Below are 8,510 nucleotides of genomic sequence, written 5' to 3'. Positions count from 1 at the left end.
AAACTGCGTTAAACATATTAACTATCACTGAGGTATAGCTGTTATATGTAAGCAGTAATTATATCGTACCTTGAAACACTTCTGAATTTCTATGCTCGCTTAAGCACTTAGACATTTTTAAGATTACAAGCATAATTGCAATGCAAATAACGATGCATAATATGATGGTATTAACTACGTGCTAAGACCATAACAAGTATATAAGGGGACATGTTCAAACCTGGTTGGTGGTTTTGTTACACTGCCAAGATGGGCGATTTTCTCATTTTTACAATAACTCCATTAATAATTACTCGATGGTCTTGAAACTTTCAGATATGATTATAATTGTCATAACAAATAGTCTCAGGTCATCGGCTATGAATAATATTGTAAAATGGCCCAGTTATATTGAAAAATGTAACATTTGGTTACACTTTTCAATGGCTCAGCCAATTATTAAATTCTAAAGATTCTTGCTTCACAAAAATGTACTTTAGGTATTTGCTTAGCTGTGGAATGAAAAAAGGCCCACTTTTGAGTTCATAAAAAGGCCCAAAATGGACATTTTGTAACATCTTGTTTTCATGATATCTTTATAGTTTGTTACAACCAAAGCTAGTGTAGGATATGTATTTAACTCTAAAACCAGGTTACTAGTGCAGCAATTCTTGTATAAAGGCATTACCACAATCTTGGTATATGGTTCATAATAAAAAAGGCCCATTTCTTTGAATAACGTAACATGGTTACAAATGAGTACATGTTATACAGAGTTGTTTGATCTAGTATTGGTTTTAAGTTGGTTGATGCATTATAATAAAGACATGAAACAACTTAACAAATTTAAAAAATGATAATTGGGACCAAATTATTGAATTTTGTAACAATTTAAATGTAATGTTCTACGACAGAACGCGGTAAATTTAATCAAATGAATATAGCTAATTAGATTAAAGGTTGGATATTTAAAAACGTTTAATTTATATATCAAATTGTATAGAAAATAGAAATTGGGCCCTATATATTGAAATTTGTAACAATTTTGGTGTACAAAATGCTTGACCGGAACATTAAAACGTTACAAAATTCAATGTTTTGGGCCCAAGTACAAAATATGGTCAATAATATGGTTGATGGAACCCTTTATTACCTAGGCAAACTGGTCTGAACTTCAAAACTATAATATAGCTTGGCCTAACACCCCTCAAACTAGGATACATACTATATACTATACTCTATAAATTTACTTTCTAATGTTACATTATTCAAGTTCTGCAGCCATTTTATCAAATTATACGAATAAGGATTGCTTTACAATTCTGTATGAGAATCTAAAAACCATGTTAACAGTACAAGAATATATTGAACATTCCAGATATGAGCTTTGTAGTCAATACATAAATATGTTACAAAATTCAATGTTTTGGGCCCAAGTACAAAATTTGGTCAAGAATATGGTTGATGGAACCCTTTGTGACCTGGAAAAACTGGTCTGAACTTCAAAAACTATCAAGAAGCTTCTCTAAAAACTCATTGAAAAAGTGTAACATAGAAATGTGTTACAAAATTCAATATCCAGGGCCCCCAACTAAACTGCTATATCTCAGGACCTGAATATGTTACAAAAATTTTGATTCAAGGGTGCCCTCAGTCAAAGGGTCTAGTTTTTGTCAGTAGTTTCAGTTTTTCTTAAAATGTTACAGATTTCAATCTGGGGGCCCAGAAGTAAAGAGTGGGAAAAATGTAACAAAACCACCAACCAGGTTTGAACACGTCCAAGGATACTTACGACGATAGATTACAAAGGATTGGAAATACTGAACATTAGAGATTAGCATGCTCCCCTTCGAGCTTCTGAAACTTTGATATGTCCGTTTTGTGGTTTAGTAAGCAAACTAGGAGGTACAGGTTATGTTTGAAGTTTTAAGAATGTAAGTCGTATATAAGGGCCTCTAAAGGTACTTTAAATTACGGTAACTTATAAGTGAAGATGATTATCTCCTGGTCAAATAGTTAAGACCCTATTTCCATACTATCGGGGTTCTATAATCGTCTCTTTGTATCTTATTTACAACTTTAAAGTACTCTGTGGTATGAATATGAATCTAGACTGGTAAACACGAAAACAACAGTAAACTTGAAGATTCTTGTCTGGCCCGGCTATATTATGTTCTTGTCGTTTACCGGTCTTTATTCCCGCATTGATTTTGTGAGACCGAGTCTCTGTAAACTAGGTTAGCTCTCAGTTATCTCCTTTTAATTTAAATATTATTTTGATCTTTAGCTGGTAGTAGAAGTTTTAAGTCAGATCAGTTTGTCGTTCAGCTGGTGAAAATTCCAGGTTTAAAGTTTCTCTTATACCTGCTTAATGGCTAGTCGCGCTGGTTACAGTAATAATATAAAGGTCACACTTCCCAGCACAATCTTATTTAAGATTCGAAACTTTCTTCGCGTTCCTAGCGTTCTTCACGTACTATACACGTTGAACTCTTCATCTAGATAGTAACCAATCATAACGATAAGATCCAAGCTGAGCAATGCCATGCCACATGGCCTTAATTTTGCTTCACCGCACATTTCGTCAAGTACTAACTACTAAACAGTTTACACATATTACTAGAACGTCCATCTTGTCAGAAAATGTCAGGTCACGTGACACGATACTTCACAGTTGGTGGTACAGCAGCTTCTTAATTTCATAATTCACTCACACTCATAATATATATAATAATGTTACGATACTATACGTATACGTCCCGAGTCAAGCACGGCGTGTTCGCTCAAGCTTACAGTTGTATGAGAGCTGCAAAGGGCTCTCTCTCTCTCTCTCTCTCTCTCTCTCTCTCTCTCTCTCTCTCTCTCTCTCTCTCTCTCTCTCTCTCTCTCTCTCTCTCTCTCTCTCTCTCTCTCTCTCTCTCTCTCTCTCTCTCTCTCTCTCTCTCTCTCTCTCTCTCTCTCTCTCTCTCTCTCTCTCTCTCTCTCTCTCTCTCTCTCTCTCTCTCTCTCTCTCTCTCTCTCTCTCTCTCTCTCTCTCTCTCTCTCTCTCTCTCTCTCTCTCTCTCTCTCTCTCTCTCTCTCTCTCTCTCTCTCTCTCTCTCTCTCTCTCTCTCTCTCTCTCTCTCTCTCTCTCTCTCTCTCTCTCTCTCTCTCTCTCTCTCTCTCTCTCTCTCTCTCTCTCTCTCTCTCTCTCTCTCTCTCTCTCTCTCTCTCTCTCTCTCTCTCTCTCTCTCTCTCTCTCTCTCTCTCTCTCTCTCTCTCTCTCTCTCTCTCTCTCTCTCTCTCTCTCTCTCTCTCTCTCTCTCTCTCTCTCTCTCTCTCTCTCTCTCTCTCTCTCTCTCTCTCTCTCTCTCTCTCTCTCTCTCTCTCTCTCTCTCTCTCTCTCTCTCTCTCTCTCTCTCTCTCTCTCTCTCTCTCTCTCTCTCTCTCTCTCTCTCTCTCTCTCTCTCTCTCTCTCTCTCTCTCTCTCTCTCTCTCTCTCTCTCTCTCTCTCTCTCTCTCTCTCTCTCTCTCTCTCTCTCTCTCTCGTTTGTGTGTCTCGGTAGAGTTGCGGGGTCGTGGTTTTGATCTTTTTGATCTTGTTGTTGATCACACTCATTGTTTAAAAGTTACTGTTGAATGTATTCGCATTAACTTTCCGAAGTTTTTTGAAGTTGACCGCGTTTTTGAAGCTTTTAGAAAGAACATTAATTATGGTTACATGCAGTTTGCAGTGCTATTTTCAGTGATTTCACAATAAATAGGGACTGAACTACTACAGCTAGGGACCAGTTTGCACAGTAACCCCAGCATCTTACGTATATAAGTATATACAATATACATATTACCTAACATTACCCATTGTTACATTGCACGCTTTGCCTATTAATACTCGTACCGTCGAGTAGCTTTATCTTCTACTGTCACCTCTCCAAGTTATTGTTTACCCCCAATATAGCATCCTCCCCCATCATCCTTTATCCATTATAGCAAAGCCCTGTCTCTGGTTTATACCAATTTTTAAACTCGTTATATTGGGTTGATTGAGTATTTATTATGGATTTTAATATTGTTGTTGCCCTGTGGATTTGTGTATTAGTAATGATTACTATCGATGGACTACGGTATATACAGTTGATGGTAGTTTTCTTTATTTTTCTTCTATTGCTCTGCAAGCCTGATTCTTGTTATAAACATTATTGTTTGATATATTTGTTTTTCTTGTATTGTTTGTGGTATTTTGTGTGCCAGATTTCAGCAATGGGTTCTTGCTGAGTCGCTTGTATATTACACTCTGTGACTAGGCCCTTTGATCCATCTCTTGCCCTGCAAGCCCTGTTTCTTGTCATAACAGCATATAATTATCATGTATCACATTTAGTATGTAATAAAAACATTTGTAGTAGTGTTAGGATGTTTGAATTTCTTTTTTGCTATGTTTTATAATATTTATTTGTATATGTTGTGAGTGTTTCTCCCCTGCTTTTCTTCCTTGCGCAGCAAGCCCTGTCTACTTGTAAAAACAACGTTGAAAGTTTTGTAGATACTAATGTTCTACACCTTTATCCTTGGTCCCTAGGAGTCGCTGATCCCGGGCCAGAGGAAAAACTACCGATGCCAAAATAAAAAAAAAAAAAAAAAAAAAAAAAAAAAAAAAAAAAAAAAAAAAACAAAAAAAGGTCTGACGTCTAGGCAGTCGAGACTCTTATTGAGACCCTTTATAATATATTATAACCTTGGTGTCTGTGCTCTGTGCTTGAGTAGCCAAGGAAAGTTCTTTTTGGTCCTTCATCAATGTTTTAATGTATCTGACACTCACTCTGATTTTATTCTTGGGTTCAGTACCATGAGATGTTTATTCCAATTCAAGTCCATGAAGAGGTTATTTATTCTTTTTGGAGTAGCTGACAACACTTGTTCTGCGACCTAGTCAGAAGGTCTATTTGCTTCTGTTTCAGTTCGTTGGACCCAGTGTCCACGTTTAGTAAACTTCCGTATCCTGTCAATATGGTGCTGGTATCGCGGTGGGCCTTTCGGTTTTGCTCTTAGCTGCAAGATGAGCCCTTGCATAAGGGATCAACTTTTATTAAGATTTCCATAGTGATCATCTTGTAGTATATCCTAGGGGTGGATTCCAAGCAACAACAGAGGTCAAATCTTTGGGAGGATAGGAGTGGTAGCTTATCTTCATAGAGGTCCATGGCATTATAGTTTTCGAAAGTATCAAGTTATCTTTTAGCCATATAGGAGCACTGGAGCATATATATATATAAAAGTTTTGTGAGTACTACTGCAACTGTTCTGAAGAGCATTCTGAGTGAGCTTGCATTCAAACCTCTGTGGCGGGTGGAGTTTTGGGTGACCTGTGCCAGGACAAACCCAGCATTGTTTGAGTTTGAAATTTGCATGAACCTTGAACGTAATCTTGTTGTTGATGATTTTAATTAGTTAATATTTAGTTTAAGTTTAAAAATGTTTTCGAACAATATACAGATATTTTCAACAATGGTGATTGTCTAGCTTAAGGTTAGTCACCTCAAAAAAATAAATAAACCAATAGAATAAATGTACAAACGGCAGAAATTTAAAAAACCAGAGAACCATGTTTTGTGTTCCTGATAAACTTTTTATCTCTGATATTCCCCATTCAAATGTTATGGCTAGTAGTGCTTTATTAAATTACATTCTATGATGGTGCAGTGCGGGCAAATTGCTGATTTTTTTTACGTCCTTTGAAGAACTTTCCTTTGGCTAATTATCTTGATTTAGAAGAAAGCGTGAAATAATTATATTCATTTAATTACAGGGATATTCGCTAGTAAATACTTAACCGCAATGGTCAGTTTAACTAAAAAACAACTGGTTAATAAAAAACAACTCCTTTAAATGACGTATAATAATAATCTTATAACATGTTCACTTATTCTTTTGTGTCTTATTGTATTTCGTGGTAGTGAGTGATCACAATAGTGATCTTAAGATTCCGAGTAGTCTTTTTCCTCTGGCTTGATGGTCACTTTCATAGTTCCTGGGCCAGCTTACATTACTGATAATAGTTGATTGAAGATGACATCCTTTGTAGCAGTTATTCAAAAGATAATTTCACCAAATTCATAGCCAAAATTAAAATTTTGGAATCTTACTTTTTGCTCATTAAAAAAGCCTCCAATATCAATATAACCATGCAAGTAATGAGAAACATATATTACTGAAATAACTGTATTTTGTTTTGTCACTGTTATAAATGATTACTTTAGGAGGGACAATGCAGTCTCCAGGACCTCTGAGAGATGCTGATGAAACTGGGTTCATCAACAGTACCACTAGTGAAGGTATCGCCTTACTATGGGGGTAAGGATTGTGGTGATTCAAGTTATCAATATCTTTAAGGTACAAACTAAGCAATCATTGTACTAATAGCACCAAGATGACAAGTATTTGAAGTTATTTATACACTCTTGTTACTTGCTCTGTGAGATATTTCAGTAATAAAACCAATAAAATTAGTTTATTGGTTGAGCAGGGACAAGTTTTTAAGGGATTTTGTTCTTGGTTTATTTTAAAACTGTGTTCATAGTTAAGCAATAACTTCGGTTAATATAGACTATCAACCACAAAGTAACCTAAATTTTAAAGCAGTTGCAAGTTAAAGTGTATGAAATTTGCAGAATATTCTATGTTTTGATTTGTTTTGTTAAATTTGAAACATTCACTAAATTTAAAGATTTAGCCGTTTAAATAAAGATTTTGGCACAGTCGATCAATTTTCTATTATTTTCAGGAAGAACCTTTGGATTAAGAAAAGAATGACAATAAAAGGTCGAGGTGGTATGAACGTCAGTAAACGCAGCCGTGCTTCTTAACTTATTCCTGAACTAGCTGAGGATTTCTATGTACGGATATATGTATGTCATCAGTTTGACATTTATACTGTAGAATTTATATTCGACTATTATACATAACATATATAATATCTATGACTCGAGTTAACTTGGTCTATGATAAATTGGGAGTAATCAACCACAACCGAAATTTTTACTAAATTTCGGTTGTGTCTGTTATCATTTTAGTGTCTCTAAACAATAAGTTACAAAAATAGATCCAAACTAAATTCAAGTAACAATCCATTGGGGTTGGATAGTGGATAATAAACATTATCATTGAAACTGAAGACTTAATGCTAATCTATTTTATAAGATTATAAACACAAACATAAGCTAAAACAAGGTTCTGAGCGGTTAGTTTAGAGCAGCTCTACAAGTTGTAGTGGACTGAGTGAGGGGATTGATTGAGTACAAGAAGGACAGAGAGAAGGCTTGTAGTGGATCTCATTCAGTTCTTTGTGCAATGTTGCGGTTCGTAAAGGTATGGTTCTCTGTTTACTTTCTCTGGTTAGATTCTCTGTTTACTTTCTCTGTTTACTTTCTCTGTTTACTTTCTCTGTTTACTTTCTCTGTTTACTTTCTCTGTTAACTTTCTCTGTGTTACTTTCTTGTTCACCTTTCTCTGGTTACTTTCTCTGGTTTACTTTCTCTTTTTACTTTCTCTGTTTTTACTTCTCTGTTCACTTTCTCTGTCACTTTCTCTGGTTTACTTTCTCTGTTTACTTTCTCTGTTTCTTTTTCTCTGTTTACTTTTTTCAAATTTCATTGATTTGATTCATATTTACAGTTCTGGATTATGAATATATTATATTCCGGTAGTTCTTATGTATCACATAATATATTCAACCCATGTAAAATGTTTAATATGATCACATTTGTAGTTCCACAATTACATCTTGTACAGCGTGGAGAAATTAATTCATGTTACAATTATAACTTCTCCTGGTACTGACGTTGTTGTTACTATCACTCGTATCTTCTCAGGTAAACTGAGTCTCTCGATCATGTTTGCAAATCAGTTAAAGTTAAGGTATCTGAAAGTTAAGACAGAATCTTTCGACGGAGGGAGGTCAGGTGAATACCCCTTAATTCAGGTGATATAAATGATTTACTTATTTTCGTTCTGTAATGAGACTCGCTCATTTAAAACAAGTTTGTTATGTAATTTTCAGGAGAGTGACCGGGAATCCCGGTTACCGGATTGGCAATTTTGAGCTATCCCGGGTCCCTGTCCCGGTCAAACCGGGTCAAGTCACATTTTTCGTCCCGTCCCGGTTCAAATGCTGATTTATGATTCCCGGTCCCGGTCCCGGTTAATTCAGGATTCTTGGTCCCGGTCACGGGTCCGGGTTCAATCACTCAAATTTGCTGGGATTTTTTCCCGGATCTTTTACATTAATTTCATTCACTGGATTTTAAGTTTTTTTTTATTACTTACATTCATTGTGAATTTCATCTTTAAAACAACCTCTGAGCCAAATAATACAATGTTTAAATTGCTAAACAAGTTTTAGCGTAACTAATATCGTTACGTAACTACATTATCATAAGTGCAAAACTAACATCAAGTTTCCAACTCGGGCTCACGCCCATTGTCATTGTCAATTGGAATTGGAGAATGAAACCGTTGAATAATTTGAGGGATCATTGATTGAGGAATGAGGGTGA

Source organism: Bolinopsis microptera, chromosome 8, assembly GCF_026151205.1.
Source record: "Bolinopsis microptera isolate Bmic1 chromosome 8, MBARI_Bmic_1.0, whole genome shotgun sequence".
In the NCBI taxonomy this organism is placed as follows: domain Eukaryota; kingdom Metazoa; phylum Ctenophora; class Tentaculata; order Lobata; family Bolinopsidae; genus Bolinopsis; species Bolinopsis microptera.
The sequence above is the reverse complement of the archived record's forward strand: the minus strand, read 5'-3'. Positions refer to the sequence as shown.